Raw genomic sequence first — 12,298 nt, forward strand, 5'->3', positions numbered from 1 at the left:
TGCAGAGCATCCAGGTTTTCCTCCACAGAGCAGCAGTGAACTGTCACTCATCTCAGGCTGCACTGTAATGACAAGCATCCAAGCACAAGCCAGACACAGACCCTGCAGCACCTCCGTCAGTGCCTACCAGTGGGGGTGCCCCCTGGGGTTTGCAGCTGCGGTGCCCACCGGCTCCAGACTCCTACTGCTTCTTTCCATTGTCAGGTGCAGCAGAGCCCAGACTTTGTATAATCAAGTGCTCTGTGCCGCAAGACATCAAAAAGGGTGGGGGGAAACAAATGAAACTCACAGATTACTTTGCTCACAGGGATTTTATTTCCTAGTTCCTTTATGGCACTTTTCATCTGAAAAATTTTATCTTGGAATGTAGAAGCTTAAATATCTTCAATGGAATTACTATGCATTTTCTAAGACTCTGGTATTCTCCTTTTGTATAAAGAAAGACCTGTTTCTGCTCTCTCCCTTAAGATACTATGTCCTCATTTATTTCCCTGCCTTTTAAACTTTTCTTTCTTTATAACAAGCCCCTTGAACACCCCTTAGGAGTTTTTTTTTTGATCATAAACCAGATTTTTCATCCTTTGAATGCTTGTTCTCTCCAGCCCTCATATTAAACTTCCTGCAGTGTGACTCCATGAGTGATCTATCACATGTAGGCACAGAAACTCCTCGGAGATGGAGACGTGAGCTTTCATATCTCACACAGCCTTCTGGGCACTAGGTGTTTTTGCTAAATCCCTGTAATGACTTTCCTTTCACAGAACTCAAATTTTCACAGAAACCAAAACTAATTTGAAAAAAAAAAAACATTGATTTATTCATCAGACACATATTAGTGAATGGGGTTATAAAGTTGAATCAAAAGCCTTATTTGCTGTAAGGAGATTTTCAATCTAATAGAGGGATTCAAAAATGTAAATAAATATGTGTAAGAAAGCATTGTAGGTTGGGGTTAGAAGGCACAAGTTCAAAGATAGGAATTGGAAGTGTGGATGAGGTTAGAAGAAGATAGGCCACCAGAAGAGGTGGAACAGGGCCAGGGGCTCTTGAGAGGAAGTGACTGGACAGGAGACTTCCCTTGTAAGGAACTTACTTAGGGTTTGGCGGGGCCCATGCTTGGTGTCTGAATATTGTTACTATTACTCACTCATGAACATATGTTTACCAAGGAGATTTATTGAGACTGAAAGTGTGCTATACTGAGCAAATATATGGGAGTTTTTTTTTTTTTTTTAACTTCTATTATGTGACCATGTTATACCAGCTTTCTTAAGTATATTCTAAGCTTCACTAAAAATGGCTATCCATTCTTTTGAAACACAGGCAATTTAGAAATATACCAGTTTGAAGGCAACCAGCTCCTGGCCTCTAGCTTTTTTCCAGAAGGCTTTTCTGGCATGTGATGTATCAGTGTTCCTCCCTCTGTTCAATTCTCAAATTCTAAAATATGCAGATTTGTAATGCAACAGTTAGCCATGAACAACATTCTGTTTTCTAAAATTTGGGTTTTTGTGTGCATGTGTGTCAGTGTTATCCAAAGATAAGATGAGCTGGTCTCTTTAATTACCTTCAAAATGCCTGAAAAAATATGTAATATACAGTTATCATCCTGGGTTGGAAAAAGGACACAGCCTCTATCTCAGAAGGCCTTTACCACCAATGTGGCCAATGGCACTCTGGCTGATGCTTACGGTAGAAGGAGAGGAGTGCTCTTACCTTGAAGAACGGTGATTCTCAAGGTCCCCACCATGGAGTGCTTTGGTCCGGTTTTATTCAGAGAAGGCATACATGGTAGAAACATTGTGGGTTTTGAAGATAAACAGGGGTTGAACTTAGAGCTAAACAATGGCACTTCTATTAAAAAAAAAAACAGAAAAACAGTAAATTTCTGTGAGTATTGACATCCTCTTCACTCCCCTCTGTCTTGATTTTCCTCTGAGGTGGGTCATGTCACCCACTTTACTTATTCACTATTGTCAGACTTTTGGTAAGTGACCCTACCCACCTCCTTTACATTTAGGCTAACAGAACAGTAAAAGTAGGCATTAGTTTGCTTTCAGGTGCCTGCATCTTTGAATTGGCACATGGTACACACAGCTAGCTGTATCCTCCTTACCCATTTACAAAAAAAGGATACTCATTTCCTAGCTGAATACTGCACAGATCACAATTTTCAATATCATTACTAATGAAGCGCCCTGTGCTGCTTTGATTGCCATCCGAATGTGAGCAGCTAATTAGATTGATTGTCTATTTGATGCCTGCTGATTAGCTTATGAAAGCCCTCTGAATTCCTGACTTTGTGAGAAAATGCCCCTGACTTTATGATTACTGATTGATGCTCCAATTTCTGATTGCTGTGTGAATAGACAGTTAATAGCTCTGTCACCTTGACAAGGGTTTTGGTATTCATCTGATGAGGAAAACAGAGCAGGGTGCTCTGTTTATCAATGTCTGCCAAACGTTTAAAGTTCTTTAGAGTGTGAAGACCACGAATCAGGGGCATTTGTGGCCTTGTGACAAGGCCATGTAACTAATGTCATGTGGTTAGTGAGCGTAATGAGAAAGGAGGAGGCTGGCAGGTGGCCCTGATGCTTTTCTCTTCCCCAAGACCAGTTTTAGGACTAGGATTAATCTAGTTGGATCAGGAGTCATCTCTGAGCATTGACAGTTTTGCTTTCAAGAGTGAGTATGCAGAGTAGGCTATAGGTTCTGATGCACTCCCTCTGTCTTTCTTAATTTTACACTAAAATACATAAGGAGGCACCAGCAAAGAACAATTACCTATGGAAACACCAAAAACTCATAGTGGTAGTTGACCTGTTGTTGGAATCTAGGAGAATTTTCTCGCTCTGTGATATACAAAACTGTGAGGTGGAACCCTGATTCAACTAAACACTCATTGCTTAAAGTACTAGATACAAAGCCTCTTCAGTCTCTCCACTCTTTGTACCTGGATTCAGAATAGTAAGTTGTGTCCCATGCAGAGAATTGGGTACCTTCCCCTCTGCTATGGGTAAGTTGCTTTTTGGGAAAGGTCTAACATCTTGTTCATTGTCTTCCTACCTGCCTTTCTGCATCCAGTAAGATCCAACACCCAGTCTCACCATTACACCATGGTACAGAGGTCTAAAAACGTCCTCATTCCTGATAGTAAATTTTTCAAGACAAGAGAAGACACTGTGCATGCACTGATTACCAAGAGAGATGGATTGGACTGAAGAGGAATGTAAGGATGGCATGCAGGGGAAAGTAGGAATGGAAGAAAAAAATTGACTCCCTTCTTTTAAGGACTGTCACTGGTGATGACTCACCTTCCACTGTTTCATAGTTAGAAAATATCAGGCCGTAGTGAGGATCTTGCCATACTTTCCAAACCTGAGGTCAGGTTTGGGTAAAAGGTACCAGTGTGCACATATCCTGTGACCCACAAAATCTCTTGTAGTAATACGCAATAAGGGACAAGTGGCCCAGGTTGAACGTGAACGTGCTGAGGAAGATGTGAAATGACATCTTATGTGGATTTAATTCACATTCTCTAAGTTTCTAATTTTAATGTATTCAAAACTATTTTTTATTATGTTTTGCCTTAGGCTTAGTTCATTTCTGTATATCATTTGAGACATTCTCACCACTCTAAAGTCACAAAGATATTTTCAGTGATTTTTCTGCTAAATATTATAAAGTTTTGTTGTAATGTAAACAACTTACATTTACATTTCTAATTTATCAAGGTGGGATTGAGAGAATGGATTCATTTTCTTTTTTAAAATATGGAAATACATTTTTCCCAACAAAATTAACTGAAAAAAATCCAAGGGCAATGTCAGCTCTTTCATATTAATATATTTACTCTCTTTATACATGTTTACCTATTTTATTTCTGGGTCTCTTTTGGGCATTTGATTAGAATTGCAACAGAGCTAATAGGTAAATTTGGACAGAATCTTTTCACTCACTATGTAGTCTTGCTATCCATGAATACATGATTTTCTCTTTACTTACATAGGTCCTTTATAATTTTGTAAATTCGTTTTTATAAATTTTTATTTTTTTCCACCACACAACTTGTGAGATCTTAGTTCTCAGACCAGGGGTTGAACCTGAACCCACAGCAATGAAATCAATGAGTCCTAACCACTGTAGTGCCAGAAAATTCCATATAAATTTTTGCATAAAAGATTTATGATCATCTGTTGGATTTATTCTTATATACTTTATAGTTTTGTTGCAATTTTAAAAAGTGATATTTTAAAAATTTAGTTCTTTGTTTCTTGCTGTTTTTAAAAAGTGCATCCAGAAACATAAGTAATTAATGTTCCCGCTTATAAATACTAATGGTTTACCTATATATTCTTTTGGGTTTTCTGTATAGGTGGCCATATGGTCTGCAATAATGGTATAATTTGTTTTCCCTTTTCAAATCCTTATACTTTCAGTTTATATTTGTATTACTGCAAAGTTTAAAAAGTCTGTTGAAAAGAAAAGCCAATAGTGGGTATATTTCACTGTTAAGAATTATGTCTATGCAAAGGTTTTTAAGATAGTTAGGATATGACAGTTTTCTTTTATTCATACTTTGCTAAGATCTTTTTTTCTTTTAAATGAAATCTGAGTGTTAATTTTTTTGAATTTTTTTTTTACAATCGAGGTGATTATATATATTGCTTTAATATGATTGTGAAATAATTACATTTATAGTTTTTTAACAAGTGTATTCCTAGACACCACCAATTTGATCATGATATATTTTTTAGTTCATTGCTGAATTATGTACATATTTAGAAATTTGCATCTATTTATGTGAATAAAGTTAGATCATAGATTTCTTTCTTTCATAGTCCTTGTCTGGTTTTGATGTCAGGGTTTTACTACCCTCATAAAAAAAAGATTGGTAGTAGATTTTTTGTATTCTTTAAAAATGTGCAAAGTCCTAAAAGTATCTTTCTTTCTCTTCTCTGTTCTTTGAAATTTTATTAGAACTTTTCTGCAAACCCATGGAGACCTAATGGTTTTATTTTTGTGGGAAAATTTTGATTGAATTTTATTAATGTTTAAAAAACTTTTACATTTTAAATTCTTCTTTCAGCAAGATTTTACAATTTGTATTTTCCTTAGAATAGCTTCGCTGAACCTATATTTTCAAGTTCTTTGGCACACATATTTAATAATAAGAATATTACCTTTTAAAATCTCTTGTAGCATCAGTAATTTCAATTCTAGTATTAGTTATTTGTATATTTCCTTTCCTTCTGTTTTATGATGAATTTTGCCAGAGGCTTATAAATTCTTTTCATCCAAAGAACTTTAAATATATCTCTTAAAAACAATATATAGGTGGACTTCTTCAAGTCTAGTTTGATTAATATTGTGTCTTACATGTAAATATTGAGTATTAATTTCATATATGGGGATTTATATCTGCCATGTTATTTTCAGATCTTTGTCCTGCTTTTGCTATTTCTCTTATATCTTACTTTCTCTTGTTGTTTTCTAAAGAAAGTGATCATTTGAGTATGCCTAAAATATATGGTATTCATTCTTCACAATTCCTCCTTGAATCTTAGATTTTTCTTCTGAGATAGTGTTGTTTCTTCCTTTGTTCTCTCCTTTACGTCTTCTATTAGTGAAGGTCTATTGTAAGTTACCTCTCAGGTTTTGTTTGAAAGTATCTATTTCACTTAATGTTTTTAGATGTTCAGTTCAGTTCAGTTAGTCACTCAGTTGTGTCCGGCTCTTTGGGATCCCATGAATCACAGCATGCCAGGCCTCCCTGTCCATCACCAACTCCCGGAGTTTACTCAAACTCATGCCCATCGAGTCGGTGATGCCATCCAGCCATCTCATCCTCTGTCATCCCCTTCTCCTCCCATCCCCAATCCCTCCCAGCATCAGGGTCTTTTCCAGTGAGTCAACTCTTCGCATGAGGTGGCCAAAGTACTGGAGTTCAGCTTCAGCATCAGTCCTTCCAATGAACACCCAGGACTGATCTCCTTTAGGATGGACTGGTTGGATCTCCTTGCAGTCCAAGGGACTCTCAAGAATCTTCTCCAACACCACAGTTCAAAAGCATCAATTTTTTTGGCACTCAGCTTTCTTCACACTCAAACTCTGTCATCCATACATGACCACTGGAAAAACCATAGCCTTGATCAGACGGACCTTTGTTGGCAAAGTAACATCTCTGCTTTTTAATATGCTGTCTAGGTTGGTCATAACTTTCCTTCCAAGGAGTAAGCGTCTTTTAATTTCATGGCTGCAGTTACCATCTGCAGTGATTTTGGAGCCCAAGAAAATACTCTGCCTCTGTTTCCACTGTCTCCACATCTGTTTCCTATGAGGTGATGGGACCAGATGCCATGATCTTAGTTTTCTGAATGTTAAGCTTTAAGCCAACTTTTTCACTCTCCTCTTTCACTTTCATCAGGAGGCTTTTTAGTTCCTCTTAACTTTCTGCCATAAGGGTGGTATAATCTGCATATCTGAGATTATTGCTATCTCTCCCAGAAACCTTGATTTCAGCTTGAGCTTCCTCCAGCCCAGCATTTCTCATGATGTACTCTGCATAAAAGTTAAATAAGCATGGTGACTCCTTTTCCTATTTGGAACCAGTCTGTTGTTTCAGGTTCAGTTCTAACTGTTGCTTCCTGTATACTGGTTTCTCAAGAGGCAGGTCAGGTAGTCTGGTTTTCCCATCTCTTTCAGAATTCTCCACAGTTTGATTCACATAGTTGAAGGCTTTGGCGTAGTCAATAAAGCAGAAATAGATATTTTTCTGGAACTCTCTTGCTTTTTTGATGATCCAGCGGATATTGGCAATTTGATCTCTGGTTCCTCTGCCTTTTCTAAAACCAGCTTGAACATCTGGAAATTCTCGGTTCACGTATTGCTGAAGGTTACATAAGTCTACCTTGAAGGTTACTTTCTCACAGCAACTGGTTTCAATTTTTTGCTGATTAAAAGTTGACTGTCACTTTAATTGTCCTTTTTCTAAAAGTAAACAGTGTATTTTTCATTTTTATCCTTTATCTATTTGAGGTGCTATAGCTTCATTAAGATAGGTCCTGATTTAATTTGATATTGATTTCTTGTTCTTTGTTCTGTTTGGGATTTGTTGATTGCCTAGAATTTAAGGATTGTTGTCTTTAATATACTCCAGAAAATTCTTATCTACAATATCTCTAAGTATTTCTCCTCACGTTTTCTTTGGTGTTCTACCCTTGTTCTCTCATTTAATATGTTGGGTCTTATTACTTTTATATCCTCTATATCTCCATCTCACTTTTATACTTTTTCTTTCTTCATTTTTCTCAGCTTACTTTTTTGATAATTCCTTCAATTCTGCTTTTTAGGTAATCTGGAAAATATATGATGCTTCTAATACCTACAGCCATTTGGGGTTGATTTTATAATTTGTGTTTTTCTGCTGACTTTATTTGTATATGAATTGTTTCTACACTTGTTTAATGATTTCTTATTGTTAGTTCACATTTCTTGAAAAGTTATGGTTAACAAAGAAAGTGTTTGTCTTTCCTAGTTGCTTGGTGACCCAGTGAAATGAAGATCATTAAGCTTTTTTTCAGACCACATGGGTAGTGTTAATTGCAGCCACATGTACATATGACCCAGGGATCTAGTTTAGGAATTCTCTGACTTACTTTTTCTTTTCCTCTCTATCTCATATATTCACAACCAAGATCTATGCAGCAAGCCTTCTGCAGGAGAAATTTTTTGGTTCCCATTTCACTTACTGAGGATATTACCCTTTGGTGGCCTCAGACTTACTAGGGACTCCCTAATCCAAGCTCCTTCCAGATATTAGGGCTCCAGGCTATGCCTACTTTCTCTTGGTTTGATTTGGGTCATTAAAACTCTGAGTCTCTTATAGATGTATATCCAAAAAAATTGAAAAGAGAGATTGGAACAGGTATTTTTACACTAACATTCATTGAAGCATTATTCACAATAGCTAAACAGTGGAAGCAACCTAAGTATTCATCAACATATACATGGATAAACAAAATGTGGTACACACATACATATGGAACATCACTTAGCTTAAAAAGGAATGAGGTTCTGACACATGCTGCAACATGGATGAACCTTGAAAACCATATGCAAAGTTTAATAAGTCAGTCACAAAAGGACAAATATTGTTTGAGTCCATGTACATGAAATATCTAGAATAGGCAAATTCATAGACATAAAAAGTAAATTATAGGTTACTCAGAGGTAAAGAATCCACCTGCAATGCAGGAGACACAGAGACATGGGTTCGATCCCTGGGTCAGGAAGATCCCTTGGAAGAGGAAATGGCAATCCACTCCAGTATCTTTGCCTGAAAAATCCCTTGGACTGTGAAGCCTGGCGGACTGTAGTCCTTGGAGTCACAAAGAGTCAGACACAATTGAGCATGCACGCGCGCGCGCACACACACACACACACACACACGAACTGGAGGAGGGGGTAATGAGGAGTGATTGCTTAATGGCTGAAAGAGTTTCTGTTTCGGGTGATGGAAAATAGTACACTTAAAACTGGTAAAAATGGCATTTTTTTATGTTATTTATATTTTTTTCACAATTGAAAGCTGAATTTAGGCCTTCATGTATTAGATGTCCTCAGACTAACTCTGTTCTGACTCCAGTGCTAGATCACCAGTGGCTTTCAACATTTATGGCATCTGAGTTTTGCCCTTCTTTTCCTCTGCCTTAGTATGCTTTGGGGCTTCCCTGGTAGCTCAGCTGGTAAATAACCTGCCTGCAATGTAGGAGACCCTGGTTGGATTCCTGGGTTGGGAAGATCCCCTGGAGAAGGGATAGGATACCCACTCCAGTATTATGGGCTTCCCGGTGACTCAGATGGTTAAGAATCTACCTGCCCTGCAGGAGACCTGGGTTCAATTCCTGTGCTGGGAAGATCCCCTGGAGGAGGGCATGGCAACCCATTCTAGTATTCTTGCCTGGAGAATACCTATGGACAGAGGAGCCTGGTGGGCTACAGTCCATGGGGTCACAAAGAGTGGGACATGACAGAGTGACTAAGCACAACACACAGCACAGTATGCTTTAAAAATAACTTAATATATGTAGCCTTTTTATCCAATATTGAGATGCCCAGTTGACACATTTTTTAAAATACTATTACTCTGGCGACATTTAAGAGACAGAAAGCACATATACAGTGGTTGAAAGGAAGAGAAGGAAGTAGCTATTGGTTGTTCCAGGAGCAGACTTCCAAACAGTGTTGGGTGAGCTTGCCTGGCCACATCATTCAATCACGCCCCACAGACCCAATCTCCCCCACACTTGTGCCTAGTCAGGATTCAGGAACATGATAGCTGCAATTGAAATCCACTCATCTCCAGCTGCCTGATGATTATTGTGGCCATTCAGGGAAAGATTGAAAATCTGCTCTTTTGTTCCTCTCTTTTGCTCAGTAATTATATTTACTTGCACGAAAGGCTGAGTGAAGTCTAAGTCAGAGATTTGTATGGTGCAAGATGTCTCAGTCTGTTTTCTGTGCCTAAATGGAAGATGAGGATTAATTTCTTTATTTCTCAAGGAAATCAGCGTGGATCCATTGGCATGCTGCTAGCAAAAGTTCCTTGATCAAATACATTTTTCACAATGTACAGACTGCCAACTGTTGTTACAGCACTCTGAAAAGCACATTTTCTTGACTTTAGTGTCAGTTTATGTTGACTTTGAATTTAGAGGGGGAGAAAAAGCCATTAACCTCCAGAAATTATAGAAAAATAGTGTAGCTGTATGGTATAGCAAAGTAATGGATAAACAATTCTATGCAAATGAATGCAGGTACTAGAGGTCTCAGAGTGCAGACTCTATAACTTCTCAGATGAATCCCTTGCCATAATCTTGTTAATAGCAGAGCACATATTGAATCCTAGGTGGCCTTTGAACAAGTTAGTCATGCCATAGTAATATTAACAAGTCAGCCCAAACTATGTCTTTTACAATGTGTTGCTAAGAATAGCCAGTTGCGTGAGAATCCAAGGTGTTTTAAACAGACTGATTACATCCATTGATTGATGATTGGATTCAGAATAATTTTCTTTCCTTGGATGAGAAAAAGTGACGTTATTGACCCTGTTCATTCAATCAAAATGGTAATGCAACATAAGCATGCCTGCTTGCAGAAACAGCAAGTCAGGGGAGAGTCTAAATTATGCAGGGTCTGCCTCTGAGCTGTGTTTATGAATACAATTGACTGACATTGCCTGTTGCCCCTCCTCAACACACATGCATCCACATGTGCTTGTCTTATTATAGATAAACAAGGCACTGGGATTGCAGAAATTGCTTTTACTCCACATTTCGTTGGGAAGATAATCACTGCTATTCTTTATTTGTGGTTAATGTGCCATTATGTGTAAAAGGGAAAAATGATTAAATGTAATATATTATCAGAAGCACACAGAGGTTATACTTGGCAAAGGAAGTTGATTACTCCTAATATTTGTCGAGAGGGTTTTGTGTTCTCTAGATCACTTAAAATGCCTCTTTAATGAGTGCATGTGTCATTGTACTTCACTTCCTCCATGTTTGACTAGCTCCTCCAGTATGGGCTTCTTGGTTTCTGTCTCTGGGGCAATTCAGTCCTTTGTGATCTCTTTCTTAAATAACACTCCCAAGGTACACAGAATATAGAAGGTGTATTGGCATCTTGTTCCACAACCTGACTTTTAAAACAGGTTCATGTAGTGTGGGTGGAACTAGATAGTGACGACTTGCAGTAGGATTGAATGGCGGGGGGGGGGGGGGGGGGATGAGGTGACAGCAAGATTCAAAAAATATGTAAAAACGATGGATCAGAGTTTAAAGCAAAATAATGCAGGGGCAAGGTGTCACTTTTTCTAATTGTACATAGCTGGCCCTTCTTCTGGAAAGTGTACTTTCTTCCTTCTAAGAAATTCTTTTCTCCCAGACCAATCAGGTTCTGATGTGAAGACTACATTTTTAATGATGTGATATTTCAGACCACAAAGATGATAATCCCACCCACATTGGAATCATGGTTTTCTAGATTTTTTAATTCAATTAGGAAGTGCAAATGTCAGACCTTCTCTCTGTAAAGAATCTGAAACATAAATTTTGAGGTACCAGTAGGCCTAGTTTTGGTTGCATGAAAGAAGCCCAAAGGAGAGACAGAAACAGATATACAGAAAGTAGAAGGGGAGATGGAAAGAAATTCTGGGTGGTATTTGAGACTACGCAGCCATCTGCATCTCTCAGGCCCAGAGATACCCTCTAATTTTCTCAACGCTTGTCAATTTTGTTTAAAATAATTTGGATTTGTATTTTTAGTACTTTTGGCCCCAAAGTCCTAATTAATAGCACAAAAAGAAACTTTTTTTCCTGGAAACTGAATTGTTAAATTTACTCTCAGTTTTTGTCATATTTCAAGATTTTGATAATCTTCCTTGATGGGTAAAAATCCTTTTCAATTGCTTAATTTGTAAAGTTGGGTGGCCTAAACAGAGTGCTTATTCTTTCCTTGTATATATTCCAATTATTACATTTCTAACACATATGGTTACTTGTTAACATCTATCTCTCCTACATTCTTTAGCATTGCCTTTCTTTGGGATGGGAATGAAAACTGACCTTTTCCAGTCCTGTGGCTACTGCTGAGTTTTCCAAATTTGCTGGCATGTTGAGTCCAACACTTTCACAGCATCATCTTTTAGGATTTGAAATAGCTCAACTGGAATTCCATCACCTCCACTAGCTTTGTTCGTAGTGATGCTTCCTAAGGCCCACTTGACTTCACATTCCAGGTTGTCTGGCTCTAGGTGAGTGATCACACCATCCTGATTATCTGGGTTCTGAAGATCTTTTTTTGTATAGTTTTTCTGTGTATTCTTGCCACCTCTTCTTATTATCTTCTGCTTCTGTTAGGTCCATACCATTTCTGTCCTTTATTGAGCCCATCTTTGCATGAAATGTTCCCTTGGTATTTCTAATTTTCTTGGAGAGATCTCTAGTCTTTCCCATTCTATTGTTTTCCTCTATTTCTTTGCACTGATCACTGAGGAAGGCTTTCTTATCTCTCCTTGCTATTCTTTGGAACTCTGCATTCAAATGGGAATATCTTTCCCTTTCTCTTTTGCTTTTGGCTTCTATTCTTTTCACAGCTATTTGCAATGCCTCCCCAGACAGCCATTTTGCTTTAATGCATTTCTTTTTCTTGGGGATGGTCTTGATCCGTGTCTCTTGTACAGTGTCACAAACCTCCGTCCATAGCTCATTAGGCACTCTGTCTATCAGATCTAATC

At 37.9% G+C, this 12,298-nt stretch overlaps 1 pseudogene; it reads left to right on the forward strand.

Annotated features, from left to right (window-relative positions):
• LOC122703098 overlaps window positions 1–12,298 on the forward strand; it is an 87,959-nt pseudogene that overhangs the window by 39,948 nt on the left and 35,713 nt on the right.

Source organism: Cervus elaphus, chromosome 11 (assembly GCF_910594005.1).
Source record: "Cervus elaphus chromosome 11, mCerEla1.1, whole genome shotgun sequence".
Taxonomy (NCBI): Eukaryota; Metazoa; Chordata; class Mammalia; order Artiodactyla; family Cervidae; genus Cervus; species Cervus elaphus.